The sequence below is a fragment of the Halichoerus grypus genome, chromosome 10, assembly GCF_964656455.1.
Source record: "Halichoerus grypus chromosome 10, mHalGry1.hap1.1, whole genome shotgun sequence".
Taxonomy (NCBI): Eukaryota; Metazoa; Chordata; class Mammalia; order Carnivora; family Phocidae; genus Halichoerus; species Halichoerus grypus.
Window position 1 is genome coordinate 83,402,855 of NC_135721.1, and position 19,887 is coordinate 83,422,741.

The following is a 19,887-nucleotide window of genomic DNA, read 5'->3' on the forward strand; positions in this document are numbered from 1 at the left end:
TAGTCATACAAAGTTTTTATTTAACTTCTTGGAGCCAGTACTGTTTCCAAAGAACTTTTCCAATGTTCTAATAAAAGCGAAAAGGAAAAACCATTCTGATGGGCAGAAATCTAAAACTCAGGTTGCATTTTTGCTCTCCACACTGAGGCACACCAGTGACACGAGGAGGTGGAAGCTAAGAGGTCCGCAGGACCCCTGCCCCCACCCCCCCCCAAGTGTTCCAGGACCACGCTGCCTGTGCAAGACAGCTCTGCGGTCTCCCGCATACCCCTTCAGACTGGCACACGCTGGTGGGAGGTCCATAAAAGGGATTCTCACACTGACACAGCAATTTATTTTTCAACTTTATTGAGGGATACTTACTATTAAAAAAAGTCACACATATTTAATATGTACAATTTGATGAGTTTGGACATATGCACACACCTTGGTATCATCGCCACAAACAAGGTAATAAACACGTCCACCACCTCCAACAGATTTACCTGTTCTGGGTCTACAGATGGCCCCCAACTTCCAATGGCTCAACAGAGGACTTTTTTGACTTTACAATGGCTTGAAAGCAACACGCATTCCGTAGAAACTGTACTTCGAATTCTGAATCTGGATCTTTTCCTGGGCTAGTGATATGCGCTCCAACCCTCTCTCCTGATTCTGGGCAGCGGCCACAGCCTCCGTCAGCCTTGCAATCATGAGGATCAACAACCAGTACACTGATGACCATTCTGGTTTTCACTTTCAGTACAGTATCCAATCAATCACAGGGGATATTCAACACTTTATTAGAAAACAGGCTTTGTGTTAGATGATCCTGCCCAACCGTGGGCTAACGTAAGTGTTCTAAACACGTTTAACAAGGCGAAGCTAACCGATGATGGTCACAGGTGTATTAAATACCTTTTTGACTTAATATTTTCAACTTACGGTTTATTGGGACGTAAATGTATTCTTTTACTTTATTTTTATTTTATTTGTTTTATTTTATTTATTTGACAGAGAGAGAGACAGCGAGAGCAGGAACACTAGCAGGGGGAGTGGGAGAGGGAGAAGCAGGCTTCCCGCTGAGCAGGGAGCCCGATGCGGGGCTCGATCCCAGGACCCTGGGACCATGACCTGAGCTGAAGGCAGACGCTTAACGACTGAGCCACCCAGGCGCCCCGGAATGTAAATGTATTCTAAGTCATGGATGATCTGTAATCTGCTAAAAGCCTCTGCCTCCCTCCCCTGCGACACACGCACATGGTGGGAATGTACTTTTTGTTTTTCTGGAGGAAGGTCAAGAAAAAAACACTCTCCTAATTTTGGAACCTTGACTGCAGCAATGCTCTCATTCAAAGCTCCCTGTGATCTGTTTCTTAGTATATTGTTCTGTCACATCTACATGCCCAGTCCAGCGACTCTTAAAGGAACAGTGCCGCTAGGTCACTGTGCAATCAAGCATGCACAAGTAATTATAACCCATGACCTCCTGGCTCATTTCCTTCTTTTATAAAATGGTGGTGGTGTGGGGAGAGAGAGAAGAGCCACGTCCTCTGGTTTTAAAGAGAAATTATGCAAGTTTACATGAAAATTCCTTTGTAAACTATAGGGTACAATTCAGAGAACAGTGGAGAAAGGACAGGAATGCCCTGAACTCCGCTTCTACAATCTGTCAGAGAGAAAAGAAGGTGGGGGGGGTGTGAGGAACAAGGACTTGTTTTTTTGTGGTTTTAATTGGTTTTTCCAGCTTTCTAAAAAGCCACACTGCTAGGGCATGTTAGGTAGGACAGAAAAGAAAAATGATTGATTAAACTTTGATCATCACTTCAACCACTAGAAAATGATGATTTCATTGGCTACATAAAAAAACCCCCAAAAAACAACAACAAAAAAACATTAAACTGCAATTTTATGAAGCTTCACTCTGTACAAAGGTGCTGTGGAAGTATAATGGACCACGGGGAGGACCCAGCACACGGCAAGTATACAAGGTCCTCTTGCTCCCACAAATGACTTCTTCCAAAGGTCTGTTCGTAAGTTTGGAGTCACCAGTGCAAGGTGACTCTGAATGCAGTCTGGGAACAGCACAAGGGGAAGTCCAAGGCCTGCATCTTGGCCTCAGCTTGGTCCTGAGCTGCTGAGCTCACCCTGGGGACTTCAGAAGGTACAAGACCCTCCATGGGACTGAGGTTCCTGTCTCCCACCCCTCCAGTCCTTCCCAAAGCTTTTCTTCCTGCTCCCTTAAGTTTCCAAAAGAGACTTGCTTCCAAATCATACTTAGTTGCTGGCGACTTTTCTATGAGAAAAAATATAAGCAAATAAATAAAATTCATGGTCTAATAACAATGAAAGACTTTGGGTCAAGAAGATGTGGATGCGCAGCCTGCTCTGCCCTTACGAGCACTGAGCTTTGGCCAAGCTATTTAATCTCTCGGAGTGTCCGTCAAGTGGTGCCTGGTTCAAGGTAAGTGCTCAAACCACAGGTGGTTACTATATCATTGCCAGGGTATGTCAGGGTCAGGGGGAAGAGAAAGAACATGACCTTGGTCAAAATGCTAGTGCGCAATTTCAACTCTATGAACACAAGCAATCCTCTTAACCTCTCCTGAGGGTTACTGTCTCTGCCTATAAAATGGAGGTAATGAGATCTGTGTTTCAGATTAGACATAACAGTAGAGGTGGCAAGCCCTGTGCCAGGTATCAGGCAAGTGTCTTCATTGACTACACCACCAGGTTAACTGTGGTAGAATCAACACTGCAATATTTTTAGCAATTGCCAATATTTACTGGGTATTTATTTAATCAATTTTATTGATTATCACAGATCTAGCTGCTATAAAAACTGGAACGTCAAAGGCTATTGCTCTCCCCAGACACTCAGTAACCCTTAAGGAAAACCCTATTAGTCCAGCTGCAGAGTCCCTACCCCAGACTCCTCAGGAGTCCCAGTGAAGGGGAGAGTCACAGTAAGGGGGCCAAGATGGTCCCTTCTATTTTGGCATAAATCAACAAGTTACTTCCAGATATCTCCACCTCCCAAGATCAGCTATAGCCCTAAAAACTTAATGACTGAGAGATGGGTTTTGTATGTAAAAGGTCTTTCTAAATAATCCCTGTGGGGGCCAAGTGAGTTACTAGCAGTCTCGTCATCTCTAAAATGCAAAAAAGCTGGGATATGGTAAAAGTGAGGAGAAAAATTAAGGCAACTTTACTAGGTATATAAACTCAGGAAAAAGTGTTATTATACAAATTGAGGCTTATATAAAGACAAGAAATAAAAATTTTCCTTTACTAAAAGTAGTATTACTGGATAGGATTTTTATGAATGTAAGAGTGACAGATATGGTTGGCTTTTCATTTTCTCCTGCCCAATGCATGCTTAAACAAATCATTGCTGCTTCTGTAGTAGGCTGGAAAATAATACATACAGACTTGTTATCAGATGCTTAAAGTAAGCTGTTATGAGATGTTTTATATTAGCCTCATGGTAACCACAAAGCATAAACCTTTAATAGATACACAAAAGAGAAAGAGAAAGCAATCTAAGCATACCGCTTGAGGAAATCATCAAATCACAAAGGAATCGACAAAGAGAAGAAAAGAGCAAAAGAATTACAAAAAGCAAGAAAACAATTAACAAAGTGACAACAGTAAGCCATAACTATCAATAAGTACATTAAAGGTAAATGGATTAAAATTCTCCAACCGAAAGATGGGCTAATAGAGTGGCTGAATGGATAAGAAACCTAAGACACGTCTATGTGCTTCCTACAAGGGACATTTTTGAGATGTAAGGACATATGCAGACTGAAAGTAAAGGGATGAAAAGATATTCAATGCAAATGGAAACCAAAAATAAATAAATAAATAAAAGCAGGGGTAGCTAAAGTTATTACCAGACAAAATAGAATTTCAGCCGAAAAAATGTAATTGAGACAGAAAATGTGATTATATAATGAAAAAGGGGTCAATCCAATAAGATATAACATTTGTAAGTATTTATGCACCCAATATATAAAGCAAATATTAACAGATGCAAAGGGAGAAATACAGAGCAATACAGTAATGGTGGGGGGTTTTAATACCCCACTTACATCAGTTGAACAGATCATCCAGACAGAAAATCAGTAAGGAAATTTGTATGTAAAATACATGCTAGAGCAGACAGATTTAATATTTACAAAAGATTCCACCTAATGTCAACAGAATATTTTTCTCAAACACATACAGAACAGTCTCAAGAATACATCATATGTTAGGCCACAAACAAGTCTTAATATATTTAAGAGGACTGAAATCATATCAAGCATCTTTTATGACTTGCAATAGTATGAAACTAGAAATCAATTGCAAGACAAAAACGGAAAAATCCACAAAAGTATGTGGAGACTAAACAACATGCCACTGAACAACCAATGGGTGAAAGAAGAAATCAAAAGATAAATAAAAAAATATCTTGAGACAAATGAAAATGGAAATACCATATACCAAAAGTTATGGGATGCAGCAAAAGCAGTTCTAAAAGGTAAGTTCATAGTGATAAAAACCTACATTAAGAAAAAAACAAAGATTCCCAAATAACATAACTTTACACCTCAGGGAACTGGAAAAAAAAAGAACAAATGAAACCCAATGTTAGTATAAGGAAGGAAATAACAAAGACCAGGGTAGAAATAAACAAAACAGAGACTAAAAAGACAACAGAAAAGATCAATGACACTAAGAGCTGGTATTTTGAAAAGATAAAATATATAAACCTTTTCTAGACTCACCTAGAAAAAAAGGGGAACTCAAATAGATAAAATCAGAAATGAAAGGGGACATTATAACTGATACCACAGAAATACAAGGATCATAAGAGACTACCATGAAAAACTGTATACCAACAAATTGAATAACCTAAAAGAAAGGGACAAATTCCTAGAAATATACAAACTGTCAAGACTGAATTATAAAGAAATAGGAAAATCTAAACAGACTGATTATTAGCAAGAAGACTGAATCAATAATCAAAAACCTCCCAACAAACAAAAGTCCAGGACCAGATGGCTTCATTGGTGAGTTCTATAAAACATTTAAAGAAGAATTAATACCAATCCTTCTCAAACTCTTCTGAAAACCAGAAGAGGAGATAACACTGCTAAACTCATTTTACAAGGCCAGCATCACCCTAAAACCAAAACCAGACAAGGACATTACAAGAAAAGAAAATTACAGCCCAATACCACTGACAAGCATAAAAAAATCCTCTAGAAAATACTAGCAAATTCAACAGCATATTAAAAGAGCATACACCATGATCAAGTGGAATTTATCCAGGGATGCAAGAATAATTCAAAATGTGCAAATCAATGTGATGTACTATATTAAGAAAATGAAGAATAAAAATATGATAATCTCAATAGATACAGAAAAAGCATTTGAAAAAATTCAATATCCACTAATAAAAACTCTCAACAAACTGCATATAGAGGAAATGTACCTCAACATAATAAAGCCCACAGCTAATATCATACCTAACAGTGAAAAGCTGATAGCTTTTCCTCTTTTCCTCAAAGATCAGGAACGAGATAAGAATGCCCACTCTTGCCACTTTTATTCAACATAGTACTAGAAGTCCTAGCCAGAGCAATTAGATAAGAAAATGAAACAAAAGGCACCCAAATCAGAAAGGAAGAAGTAAAACTGTCACTATTTGCAGATGACATGATATTATATATAGAAAACCATAAAGACTCCTCCAAAAAAAGTGTCAGAATAAATGAATTTAATGAAGTTGCAAGATACAATATCAATATACAAATATCAGTTGTGTTTCTGTACATTAACAATGACCTATCTGGAAAAGAAATTAAGAAAACAACCTCATTTATAACTGCATCAAAAAGAATAAAATACCTAGCAATAAATTTAACCAAGGAGGTGAAACATCTGTACACTGAAAACTATTAAGACATTGATGAAAGAAATTGAAGAAAACACAAATAAATGAAAGATACTTCATGCTCATGGATTATAAGAATTAATATTGTTAAAATGTCCATACAACCCAAAGCCATTTTCAGATTCAATGCAATCCCTATCAAAATTCCAATGGTATTTTTATCAGAAATAGAACCATCTTAAAATTTGTAAGGAATCGGGGTGCGTGGGTGGCTCAGTTGGTTAAGTGTCTGCCTTTGGCTCAGGTCATCCCAGGGTCCAGGGATCTAGCCCCAAGTCGAGCTCCCTTCTCAGTGGGGAGTCTGCTTCTCCCTCTCCCTCTGCCCCTCCCCGCCACTTGTGGGCTCATGCGCTCTCTCTCTCTCTCAAATAAACAAATAAAATCTTAAAAAAAAAAAAATCTGTATGGAACCACAGAAGATCCCAAATAGTCAAAACAACCTTGAGGAAAAAAAACAAAACAAACCAAAGCTACAGGCATCTGACTTTTGATTTCAAGGTATATTACAAAGCTATGATAAACAAAACAGTACAGTGTTGGCATAAAAAGAGACACACAGATCAATGGAACAAAGAGCCCAGAAATAAACCCATACATATATGGTCAATTAATTTCCAACAAAGGAGCTAAGAATACACAATGGGGAAAGAAAAGTCTCTTTAATACATAGTCCTGGGAAAACTGGACAGCCACATGCAAAAGAATGAAACTGGACCACTAGCTTACACCATAGATATAATTAACTCAAAATGGATTAAAGGCTTAAATGTAAGACCCGAAACCATAAAACATCTAAAAGAAAACACAGGCAGTAAGCTCCTTGACATCACTCTTGGCAATGAGTGTTTGGATTTGACACCAGAAGCAAAGGCAACAAAAGCCAAAATAAACAAGTGGGATGACACCAAACTCAAAAGCTTCTGTACAGCAAAGGAAACCATCAACAGAGTGAAAAATAGCCTACGGAATGAAGGAAAATATTTACAAATCATATATCTGATGAAGGGCTAATATCCAAAATATACAAAGAACTCATACAACTCAACAGCAAAAACACAAACAAAAAATGGGCAGAGGATCTGAACAGACACTTTTCCAAAGAAGACATCCAAACGTCCAAGAGGTACATGGAAAGGCGCTCAACATCACTAATCATCGGGGAAATGCAAATCAAAACCACAATGAGATATCACCTCACACCTGTTAGAATGGCTATTAGCAAAAATACAAGTGATAACAAGTATTGGCACGTATGTGGAGAAAAGGGAGCACTTTCCCACTCTTGATGGAAAGGTAGGTTGGTGAAGCCACTATTGAAAACAGGATGGAGGTTCCTCAAAAAATTAAAAACAACTACCAGATGATCTGACAATTCCACTTCTAGGTATACATCCAAAGGAAATAAAAATGGGATCTTGAAGAGATATCTGCACCCCCATGTTCACTGTAGCATTATTCACAATAACCAAGATATGGGAACACCCTAAGTGTCTGTCCAGGGATGGATGGATGAAGATGTGGTATATATACGTACAACAGAATGTTCTTCAGCTGTGAGAAAAAAGGAAATCCTGCCATTCTTGACAACACAGATGGACCTTGAGGCATTATATTAAGCGAAATAAGCCAGACAGAGAAAGACAAATACTGCATGGTATCACTCATATGTGGAATTGTAAAAAAAAAAAAAGTCAAACTCGTAGAAACAGAGAGTAGCAAAGGGGTTGCCAGGGGCTTAAGGTGGAGGAAACAGGCAGAGGTTGATAAAAGGGTACAACTTTCAGCTGTAAGATGAATAAGGCCCAAGGATCTAATGTATAACACGGTGACTACAGTTGGTAACACTGTATTATTTAATTGAAATTTGCTAAGAGGAGGAAATTTAAATGTTCTCACATACACACACGAAGATAAATATGTGAGGTGAGGAATGTGTTAATTAACTAGATGGTCAGGATTCTTTCATGGTGTATGTGGTGTATCAAATCACCACAATGTACACTTTCAGTCTCTTACAATTTTGTCAATCATACCTCCATGAAGCTAAAAAAAGCAAAGATGGAAACGACGTTACAGGATCGCTGCTAACATTTGCTCTCTGATGCTCGTAACAGCAACTGACAGTTTGTGGAATCCGTGGCCTCCTTTCCTTCCCTTCACTCATGAGTCTTATCACCTAAGCCGTGGTCTTTCCTCCCCTGTTACATCAACATCCTTCTACCCCTTGGGCTTCTGTCCTGAAAATGTCTCCAAGTCGTTTTTCAAAAAATAAGAAATTTTCAGCACAGTGTACAAGGCCCTTCACATCTTCCATCCCCAGTAAACATCAGGCAGCCTCCAATGACAGTGAACTAGAGTCAATTTTCAATGATACATGGGAAGAATTAAGTGCAGGCTCTACATTCATTACCAGTGCCAGTGTAAATGGAAGGGCTTTGCTACCATGCTTCTCCCATGATCCCCACTCCCCACAGCGGGCAGGGTCAGGGCTAAGGAGTTCCCAAGACTGCTCTTCAACTTCAAAGTCGGGGAGGCTCCAGGGAAGACAAGAATACAGGGCAGGGAAGCATACCACCTGGAAACAGGGGCTCAGGACCCCACTCAGGCCCCTCTGAGGTGTAGCTGGGACACTCCACCCTCCTCAAACTGCTCCCCACAGCCCAGCCTTAGGTACAGGTCTCAGCTGGGACAGGGCAAACTTTGAGTCCTAATAACTGGGAAATGCATCAGAGGCTGACATCCCACTCACCACTTTACCAGGCTAGTGCGGCCTCCATTTCTTTCCAAAATATGCCCTTGGATAAAGTCACTTTTCCTGCTGGCGCTTGAAAGACCACTGACCAAAGAGCATGCTGGGTCCCCACTCATTATTGCTTAAATGATCTGGAGACTCTAAGAGCCATTACCCAGCGAATCCACCCAGCCTGTCCTTACCAAAGGGACCCACTATGCCTCTGCACACACATGCCCTCATTCTCTAAAATTCACTCCAAACACAGCTTCCCGTGGCTTTTCCAGACTCCTTTCTGAGGGGCAGTCCACTATGCCTTGGGCACCAGGGACTCACTATAAGAACCTCAACCAGAGCTGTCAGGGTCCTGCCCCCATCCCCACAAGGGCAAGAGAAATGCTGTCTAGAGCTTATTTTATCTATTTTTGTAGCTGCTAAAACACAGTGCTAGAACTGTAAGAAAAAATAGTCTAGAATCCAGTTGGTGCTCACAATATTTATTATATGAATGGATACATCTAATGATTTTCCCACTGGACATTTATCTAAACCACAGAAGTAATTTTTAAGAAGTTACAGGGTTTTGGCCATGGATGTCATGAGCTTATAAAAATTAATTCTTTAAAATAATATGGGTATGGATATTGTATAAGTATCTTTTCATGGTTATGAATGGTTCTCTACCTAGTTGTACCCAGGAATCAGCCATTTGCCCAACAGTCACTGACAGCTGCCAGGCACTCGCGCAGAATACCCTGCTCGGAGTGAGCATGTTACTACCCTGCCTACCACTCTCTGGGAAAGAGAAACTTTCAGAATAACTGAAATGATTAAGTGTGTTAATATCGTTAAGTGTCAGATGCTGATACTGATGAATTACTGATGAATTCTGACGATCAGATTTGAGGATTTGTGCTTATTTTTCTCTTACTGCCATGAAATACATGACTGCATTTATAAAATACTAAGTCTTAAAAGGTTCCAATTCAATCACTATTAAAAAAAAAATTGATCTGCGACTTGAGGTCGCAGATTTCCTGTGTAACGGAAATCTCCTAGGACTGGATGTCTAATATCCCAATGGTGTTTATCTTATATCATGTCTGCAAGAGAAACTTGGGAGTGCCCCATTAATGCATGAGGGGGTGTAAGGCTAGGAAGAGACAGGTCCAGGGAGCAAGGTCAGAATAACTTTGAGCATAGCGGGAGGAAGGAAGGAGGGCGTAGAATCAGGCTGCACAATATGACCTCCAAGCTTTCGATTCCAAACCAGGATGTAGATCTGGAAATCACAACACTCTAAATAAATGAGACATGTCATTTCCACCAAATGAAACCATAAAGGATAATAAGGTGAAGACACCCAGAGACACTTAATCCTACCCTTATGAAATACTACACATTATTTCTGTGTTGTTCTGGTTACCACACATCAATAAGGAACATAAGTGAAATTAAGAAGCCTCCAAAAAAGAAAAAAAAAAAAAAAAGTGGTCGGGGGGGGGGAAACCCCACTCACAAGAAGTTTAGTAGTAGTTTTAGGCCAAATGAAAGACAATTCTAATTTATATTAAACCAATAAACTTACAGATATCACACCAAGAGATTTTATAGTCCAAAGTTATAGATCCAAGAATAGTTTAAAACAATTTGTGAATAACACAGGCAAAATAAGGTTCTGAAGGAAAGCTAATGAATTTGGGTGCTCTCCCTACTGGGGATGAAACTGTACCTTCTCATAAAGCACTCCTTATTGCCTGGCCAGAGACACACCACCAGATTAATCCGACTATCAAACCGCAACTCTTATATTTAAATCAATGTCCCAAATGATTTTTTAGGGTTGAGAAATATCTCTGTTATACAGACACATGTTTCTGTCCAGTACCTGTTGTTATAGGACCCCTGGATCTCCGAGCCCACCTGCTGTATTACCGGTACAATTTTAACACACATGAGCAGATTTCTCATACAAACAAGCACAACATTCCCCAGAATCCTTTATCTGTTGGCATGTTTTCATGTAGACTTATCTTCCCAAGACCAAAGTCGGAAGGAACCTTTACGAGACTAAAAGTAGCCTAAAGGCAATTCTTGTTTATCTCATCATCCCAAAGCAGCACACAAAAGGCCTGGCTCAAGACCACCTGTTGGGCCGCAGAGCTGGGGCATCAGGGCATTTTACAAGTGGGGGACACCCACCATTCTGCTTTCTAGCTACTCGGTGCCATCATGTGCTGATGCAGGAACAGCAATCTAATTTTTGAACCAGAGCCCTTGAAACCTTCAATTGGATGTGGCTCAACACTTTGGGGCCACACTTAACTGCCACTTAATTCATGTAAAACCTACTCTGCAAATCAAGCATTTGAGGCAAAAGCACCAACTTCTCGCATTTGTTTTAAGCAGGGCATTGCAGACTTACCTTTGGCACTCAGTTGTAAGAGATGACTGGCAAAATGCAGAACTCCTCAAAAGGTGAAGTTCTCTGCTGGTCACACGCCTGAAGTTACAAAGCTGCAGGAATTCTCCAAATTCTTGAATCCAACCCAAATCTCAGCAGAGAATTATGATCTGGGCAATCACTTGTATAAAAGGAACATAGGAAATCTGAAGGGGAACAGAAAAAAAAAAAACCCATATATTATGACTGCCTGCTTGTAAGTAACTGCATGATTATTTATTTGCATGAAACCAGTATTTTTTTTTTTTTTAAAGATTTTATTTATTTATTAGGGGGAGAGAGAGAGATTGGGAGAGGGAACAGAAGCAGAGGCAGAGGGGGAAGGAGAAGCAGGCTTCCCGCTGAGCAGGGAGCCCGATGTGGGGCTTGATCCCAGGACCCTGAGATCATGACCTGAGCCGAAGGCAGACGCTTAACCCACTGAGCCACCCAGGCACCCCGAAACCAGTATTTTTAATACACCCTGGAAACAAGTTGCTTTGTACCTACTGACCTCTACCCAAACAAAATTGTTCTCCTCCACTACCTTCAGCTCCCTGTTATCAGTTCTGAGGCAGTCAGGTACCTCTGTGGAGGGAAGAGATGGGGAAGGTAGGGACAGGTGGCCACCAACAAGATTCTTCCAGCCCTCCTCTCTACAACTTCTCCCCACACCCTTCAAAGCCTGCCAAAAACAAAAGAAAGGTGTGCCAAGTGGAAAGGAAGCAAGTCTGAGAGCCTAATTAAAGGGAGAAGAGTTGCAGAGAGCATGGATATTTAAATTTAGAGACTCGTTCCTCTTTTGGAGATCTCCTGCACTGGCCATTTATTGAGAGAGGCCCCCTACTCGACCCATAGCCTTGTGCTAAAAACAACCCTGCAGGAAATCTGGGAATAATATCCTGAAACTACAAGGAAGTTGAGACCAGAAAAGCCTGACAGAGGTGATGGGCAGCCTCTCCCTCCTGCTCCTGGAGAGTTTGCTGCTGCCTTATGTTCTCTGTACTTGGGTGGCTATTGTCAATCCTTGCCGGCATTGGTGAGGGGTCCCTGAAGCTCTGTGGACCTCCAAGAGAGTTCACTGACATTTTTAATTATATTTCAAACCCAGAGGGGATCTGTCCTGACAGTTCACTCAGAGAAGATCTATTAATTCATCCCTGGCATGATTATGACCCAAAATGTTAAATACCCCATAGAAAAATCAAATTCTATTTTAGTCAAATAGAAAAAGATAATTCAAGTAGGACAGCAAGTTCATAAATTTTGATTAAAAAATTAATTCCTCTTTGTGCATTCTCTAGCATTATTTTAAAGGCTGCATGACTTTTTTTTCAAGATTTATTTATTTATTTGAGAGAGAGAGCAGGGGAGGGAGGAGGGGCAGAGCAAGAGGGAGAGAAAGTCTCAAGCAGCATCTGCGCTGACTGTGGAGCCCAAAGTGGGGCTCGAGCTCACAACCCCCGGATCCAGACCCGAGCCAAAACCAAGAGTTGGATGCTTAAGCAACTGAGCCACCCAGGAGCCCCAAAGGCTGCGTGACTTTTAAAAATTACACTATTTAATGCAGGGAAAAGGTGATGCCCGAACACAATGGGAACACTAGACTGGGGACAAGACAGTAAATGTGTCCCTGGACAATTACACCCTTCCCTCTGCTGAGTGTTTACAATAAAATGACAGGGTTTCCAAAAATAAAAGTTTTGGTATCTGGACTCAGGTCCTGACCAAGTGTTCTATTTCACTTTACTGTGCTTACCGAAGAAAGCCACCGACTAAACACAGTCATGCCCACAAAATTCACCTCCATATTAGTATTTTCAGGGGTATAAGCTGGATTTTTTAAAATTTTAATTGAAAAGTGAATCTGCCTGGAGTCGGATCCCCCGGGCTGTTGTGAGGGGGCGTCTGGCAGCTAGAAGAGCTGTCTGCACATGGGCCTCCCTCTGGATGCACTGTGCTCTCACCGGTGAAGTTTTTTAATTCTCTCAACAACCTTCCACAATAGCTATTTACACCCTCTTTTTCACATGAGTTAACTTTCTCGGGGAGGTGAAGGGTTTTCCTTAACAACCTTCAGTGAGGAACGCAGGCCTCCAAAACTCTAGACCCATCACAGCAATGGCAAGCCTGGTGCCACAGCAGACTTATTTACCAGGCCATAGCTGAAGAATAATGGGCTGGATCTGGAAGCCCAGTCCTTTGATACTCAGTGTCGCAGGCAAGGTGGAAAAGCCAGATGGAATAGAGCAGAATTTGAACTCATGGAGGAGCTCCAATCAAAGTGACACCATTTCAAGTTCGTTTAAAGGTGCCCGTAGCTATCTGGGATTCAAGATGGCAGCGTTTTCTTGGAGAAAAGCATTTCACGGACAAACCATCGTCCATGCACTCAGCATACACCTCAAATGGAAATAAACAGAGGGATCAACCTTGTGTCATCCTGGGTTTCAAGGTAGCCTGCCCACTGCCTATGTCTAACGTGGTGGGGTTATTAGCATATTCAAAACCTCTGTTAAGGACAAACATTTCAAATCAGATCTTAAGTACAAAGATCTAAACCCATCAGGAAAGCAGACACTCTTGTGCAAAAACCACCACAGACTGCAAACACTACCAGGTACACGGTCAGTTGGAGTGCAGAAGGCTCTCACCCAAGAAAGAATTCACTCAAGGATGGTCTACACACCGCGCTTCAGCCAGATGGGACTGTATGAAATGGGTCTATGCTTTCCTTTGAAAATATTTCTCCACTAGCTCCCTGTGCATCTCCCCTTAGATGGAAGAGGAAGAGGTAGGACTGGAAAGGAATTAACACTAATACCAAATATATCTCTCTCTCTGCATTATTTTGGACCCCTAATAACACAAAATTTTATCATTGTGAAATCCACAGGATTATCTGAATTCTCTGTAACACTGACGTTTTCTTTTTTTTCAACTATGTTTTGAAAAACCCGAGCCACAACTTGGGGCTTCTCCTCGGTCTTTTGGGGGGCAGCTGGCTGCAGCACTTGCTTCCGCTGTGAGGGCATGCTCTGGGCTTGCGCACCTCAGTGCCTCGATCTGCAACTCTGGGAGCACTGCCCGTCCTGGGGCCAGAGCCTGGCACCGAGACGCCCCCGTGTGGCTACCTTAGTCTCACTTAAACTTCCAGCGCCTGCTGCAGCACCAGACACGTCTTCTGGATGGTCCCAGGCAGTTCCCTCACACCTGCATGGAGGTCCAGGGGTGATGTCCATCACGAATGCACTTCGCTCCGGAGGAGTCACTAAGGGTTAATAAGAGGCTATGTGCCCCGTTCTGCTGATGGCTATGTGCTGGACACAACAGCTCGACCTGCTTTACAGGTGGCCCAAGTTCCCGGCCAACTCGAATCTCCCAAAGCCTCAGACTGAGTGCTCAGGTGATACCACCTCGCCTCCTTGATTCACAGAACTGAGTAACATAAAAGGCAGGGAGAAGGGTTTGTACTGGTCCCAGTGAAACACGGCACTGGTACTCCACCCTCACAGCGACCTTGGGAGATAAATCTTATCATTCAGCTCAGGAACTAAACCACCAGATGTCCCCCAGCCGGAATCTGAAGCTACCCTGGGGTCTGATTTCAAAGCCCAGCCTCGCTCTTTCTTCTCAAAAAAGATCACCACTAGCAGGCAGAGCCTGGAGACTCAGGCGAAGATTGTCTCCCGTTGCCCTATGTCGGGAGTCTCTGCTACCCCGGGAGGCTGGCTTCAGCCTCTCCAAGAGGGTAGGGACAGCACAATGCTGTAGCAAAGAAGCCCGCCCATGAAGGTACATACCACTTTATTTTCAAAGAAACTGTTTCTCTTTGATGCTAATGCAGCAAACACAGAATTACCGAAAGCCACAATCTGACTGGGTTGGGTACCGCACACAACATAAAGACTCACAGGCCCCCTCAGGTATGCATCATAACCAAAACTTACATATGCCAAACACACCAAGAGAACCCCCCAGACCCCTAATCTGTAGACAGCGAGAAAGACAATTATCTTTTTTCTTTTATTTAAAAAAGGGGGGGGATCACGTGACTATCATAGGCCTCTGGGCTCACGAATGCCACAGCCTCATCTCATCCTTTCTTCCCCTCCTCGCCCTTCCCACGTTGAGACCCCTCTTCAGAGCACATAGGCCCCACAATGGCCTAGGGGATATCCAGCTCAGAACGAATATGGAGGGTCACCGCCTGACCAGAACAACATGGGGACAGGCTGCCTTGTTGACTTCTGGCAGAACAAGCTATATTTCATTCCTACCGAACTACTTGGCGGAAAACTTTATTCCGGTGGAAAAGTGCTCATTTCAGACACTGAACAAAGCTACACAAAAGTCTCCTTGAATGGCTTGGCTAAAACTCAAGCCTCGTTTCTCCCCTCGTGCACGGTGGTTCCCAGTCAGGGCCCGGAGGGTACCGAAGGCCATAAGCTAGTTTCCAAAATTTCAAAAAGTGCCATGAAATTAGGATTTTTACTCAAGATAAAGCAGTCCTAAGCAGGACAGATACCAAGTTTTTCTGCACTGGGCTAGATTTACATCAGGTCTAAATGATAAAGCCGGTTCTCAACTGATTCTGTTGATCAGAAGGTCGTTAATGAAAATGGAAAAAAAAAAAAGTACTAATTTCTAACTCTCCGAACAGCCCCCAAGAGGCATCACATGTGGCTAAGGTAGGTGTCTGGGGAGGAGGGTAAATGGTCAGATTTTCAGCTCTGAGGTTTCTAGGTTCTAAAATAACAGAGATTTCTGTGGCGCCTGGGTGGCTCAGTTGGTTAAGCGACTGCCTTCGGCTCAGGTCATGATCCTGGAGTGCCGGGATCGAGTCCCACATCGGGCTCCCTGCTCAGCAGGGAGTCTGCTTCTCCCTCTGACCATCCCCCCTCTCATGTGCTCTCTCTCTCTCAAATAAATAAATAAAATCTTTAAAAAAAAAAATTTTCTAAAAAAAAAATAAATAAATAAAATAACAGAGATTTCTGCCTTCAGGACTGAGAAAAAGAGCAAAACTGCAGGTAGTGGGGTCAACCACATATAAACAGGCCAGAGAAAGTGAAAAGCCAAGAGACCACGGGACAGGAGCATGAGGGTTCCAGGCTCGGCTCAGCAAGCCCAGTGCCCTGTACTGTATGACTCTGCCTGTTTGCTCCACCAGGACCAGGGTCCCTCAGCTCTGATTCAGCAGCTTTGACATGCAAATGGATTTAATAATTATCAAAAATTGATGATGCAGTACCAAAAAAATTATTAAACCTTATCTAAAATTCTGTGACAAAAAAAGTCATAATGCAAATCTTAATATGAATTTAAATATTACAGTCTGCTGCTGAAAAATTCTAACAGATAGGAATTTGATTAGTAACGCCATTTCCAATGGTTTGTAAAGATTTTGTTTATACATTTGATGGTAGCCTCTTCAATACAATATTCCATTCTCCAAAAGGTCTGATAAGGTGTTACTCTTAAGATCTTCCCACTAGTCCAAATCAGTTTTCAGAAACAGCATGAAAAACCCTTGCCACACATCTCAATGCGATAACTAGACAATCTAATTACATATACGGGCATACGTTGGAGATACTGTGGCTCCAGGTCCAGACCACTGCAATGAAGTGAATATTACAAAAAGCAAGTCATGAATTTTTTGGCTTTCCAGCTTATTTATAGTTTTGTTTATACTACAATGCAGTCTATCAAGTGTGCAATAACATTAGGTCTAAAAAAAAAAAAACAATGCACGCGCCTTAAAAAATACTTTATTGCTAAAAAATGCTAGCCATCATCTGAGCTCTTAGTGAGTCATAATCACTGATCACAGATCACCATTACAAATGTAATAATAATGCAAAAGTTGGAAATACTGCAAGCCTTACCAAATGTGACATAAAGACATGAAGTGAGCAAATGCCGTTGGAAAAATGGCACCAATAGGCTTGAGCAACCCAGGGTGGCCACAAACCTTCAATTTGTAAAAAACACAATATGAGCGAAGTGCAACAGGATGAGGTATGGCTGTAACATTTTTAGAAGGCTCACTAGCATTCTTTATGACATAGGGTTTAGTTATTGTCCAGGCAGTTACAATACCAATAAAAAGCATACTGAGAACATAAACTTTAAACACTAAAATGCACTACTGAATAAAACTTGTGCAAACCCCTCTTTTATTTAAAAAGACAGATGAACAGGAAGGAAGGAAGGAAAGCAGGCAGGCAGGCTGGCTCTGAAATCTTATCTGAGATAATTTAGGTGTGCTAGGTGATCCAAAAGATTTAACTCTGAATATATGTAAGAATGATTTTGATTATTTTGCTGAAGTTCATGTCCCTTACCTTTTGGGGATAAAGGACTGGAAGAATGAGGGAAACTCCAAGAAAGGCCAAAGTCAACAAATGGGGTCGGGGCAAGCAAATCCTCTTTCTCTCCTCTCCCGGCCACACTTCTCTCTCTCACGTGCGTGTGCGTGAACACACACACACGCACTCGCTCACATTTTTTTTTTTTTTTTTTAAATAGAATCTTAAAAAGCAGGCAAGGCCAAGCACAGGCTGTTGGTAGGATGGAAACCAGGTGAGGAATATGATTTTACTTTTTAACTGTATTCTTTTCTGTAACATTTTTACAACTATGTCTTACTCTGGTGATTAGGATGTTAAGCTATTTGATAAAAACTCCATCCTCTTCCTCATTTCTCTTCACTGCCTGGTCTTCTGGGGAGAAGCCTGGCCTGGCTGCCCTAGGGCATGTGCTCCTTCCCCTCCCTCTCATTCATCCCCCACCCAGCACAGAACAAGCCCTCACCACCAGCCCTCCTCTCCATTCCTGGTTCCGCTACTCCAGATCTCCTCTGCTAAAATGGCTACTCACCATCTTGGTCTGCAAAGCCCTCTCCCCCACCTTCACACCTCATCTTTGGGAACTCCCTGCAAACTCTCAGCTCCCTCCCCGCCCTGCCCCCAGTGCTCAGTGGAGGGGTGAAATCCTACCCTCTTTCAAGAAGCTGTTCAAGGCCCCTCCTCTGTGAAGATTCCTAGATGTCTCCAGAGTCGGTTAAACACTCTTCCTCTAGGTTTGAATTTTGTCCCCCAAAATTCATATGCTGAAGTCCTAGCCCCCAGTACCTTAGAATGTAACAGTATTTGGAGACAGGATCTTTAATGAAGTCACTAGATTAAATGGAGACTGGGGCTAATCCAATATAACTGATGTCCTTATAAGAAGAGGAAGCGACACAAGGGATGTGTAAGCACAGAGGGACGGCCATGCAAGGAGGCAGCAAGATGGTGGCCATCTACAAGACAAGGAGAGAAGCCTCAGGAGAAACCAAACCTGCCAACGCCTTGATCTTGGACTTGCAGCCTCCAGAACTGTGAGAAAATAAAGTTCTGTTATTTAAGCCACCCAGGCTGTGGTATTTGGTCATGAAAGCCCTGGCAACCCAATATACCATCTCCTTCACCAGACTGTTAGCCCACAAATTCTCACCACATACAACAAGAACCTGAAAAATACGTCCTAAATGAATGCAGGAATGAATGAATGGAAGGAACCAGTCAGTAACAAATCCACCAGAAAATCCACAGAGCATCTCCCTGCCACCTTCCTCCTGGGCACAAAAGGAACAGATTCTCCAGTCTTCGTACTTTTGTTAAAACCCAGTTTAAATACTGCCACCCCTGGGAACATGCTCCTGAGTCTTGCCTTCCCTCCTCAGTGCAAAGTCCTATTGCAGCATTCACCATACTGTACCATAGCCATTGTACTTTGCACTTTAATGTAGATATTTAACCATTTACAAAAATAACCAGGATATATCTCCCTAGCTACCTTAACACTCAACCTCATCATTTATTGGCCTAGGCCAATCAACCAGGCCCCAACCCTGACTAGGTGACTTTAAAGCAAATCCCACAGAAAAATTATTTTATCTGTACACACTTCAGTGTATACCACCAACAGATAAGTACAACTCCATTATTACACCTAAAGTAATCATTAACTCCTTAATATAAACCTCATATTTAGTGTTCCCATTCTTCCAGTTTTCTCATAAATGTCTTTTTATAGCCGATTTATTTGAATCGGGATCCAAATAATGTCCATAAATTACAATGTCTTGCACGTTTTTTAAGTTACTTTAAATCTATTTTATTTGAAGGATGATTTGTTGAAGAAACGGAGTCATTTGTCCTGCAAAATACCTGGCATTCCAGACATTGTAGATTTCATCTCCCTGACGCTGTTTTACAGCGTTTCCTCCACCCCAGCACTTCCAGTGAACGGACAGTTGGCAAGGGACTCATCAGATGGGAGAAGACTTTCTCAAGGGCAGGGACCCAGCGCTGACCCCATACTTGGTACCAGAGAGCAACCCAATTAATCAATGATTCAGTAAATGACAAAACAGATTGGAGGTGCTGATGTTATTGGTGCACTTCTCTGCTTCCGTCCTTTCCACTGGTCCCATTTTCAAGCGTGATCCTCCCTGGGATCAAGGGTATGGTGCTTCTCCAGTTCTGGGCCCTTCAGAAAGAAAAGGTCCTGTTCTCCTTCTTCAACTGGGAATAGATATATAATACTTAAGACTCAAAGTTATAAAACAGTCTAAGCACTGGGGCGCCTGGGTGGCTCAGTTGGTGAAGCGACTGCCTTCGGCTCAGGTCATGATCCTGGAGTCCTGGGATCGAGTCCCGCATCGGGCTCCCTGCTCGGCAGGGAGTCTGCTTCTCCCTCTGACCTTCCTCCCTCTCATGCTCTCTGTCTCTCATTCTC

At 42.0% G+C, this 19,887-nt stretch overlaps 1 protein-coding gene across 10 annotated transcripts in view; it reads right to left on the reverse strand.

The window, feature by feature from the left end:
- Positions 1 to 19,887, reverse strand: part of NCK2 (NCK adaptor protein 2) — a 149,011-nt gene that overhangs the window by 63,478 nt on the left and 65,646 nt on the right. For all 10 annotated transcript variants that reach the window (XM_036096582.2, XM_036096579.2, XM_078056711.1 and 7 more), the window contains one exon: positions 11,080 to 11,264. The gene's annotated coding sequence lies outside the window, so the exon portion shown is untranslated. The remainder of the gene's footprint in view (positions 1 to 11,079; positions 11,265 to 19,887) is intronic.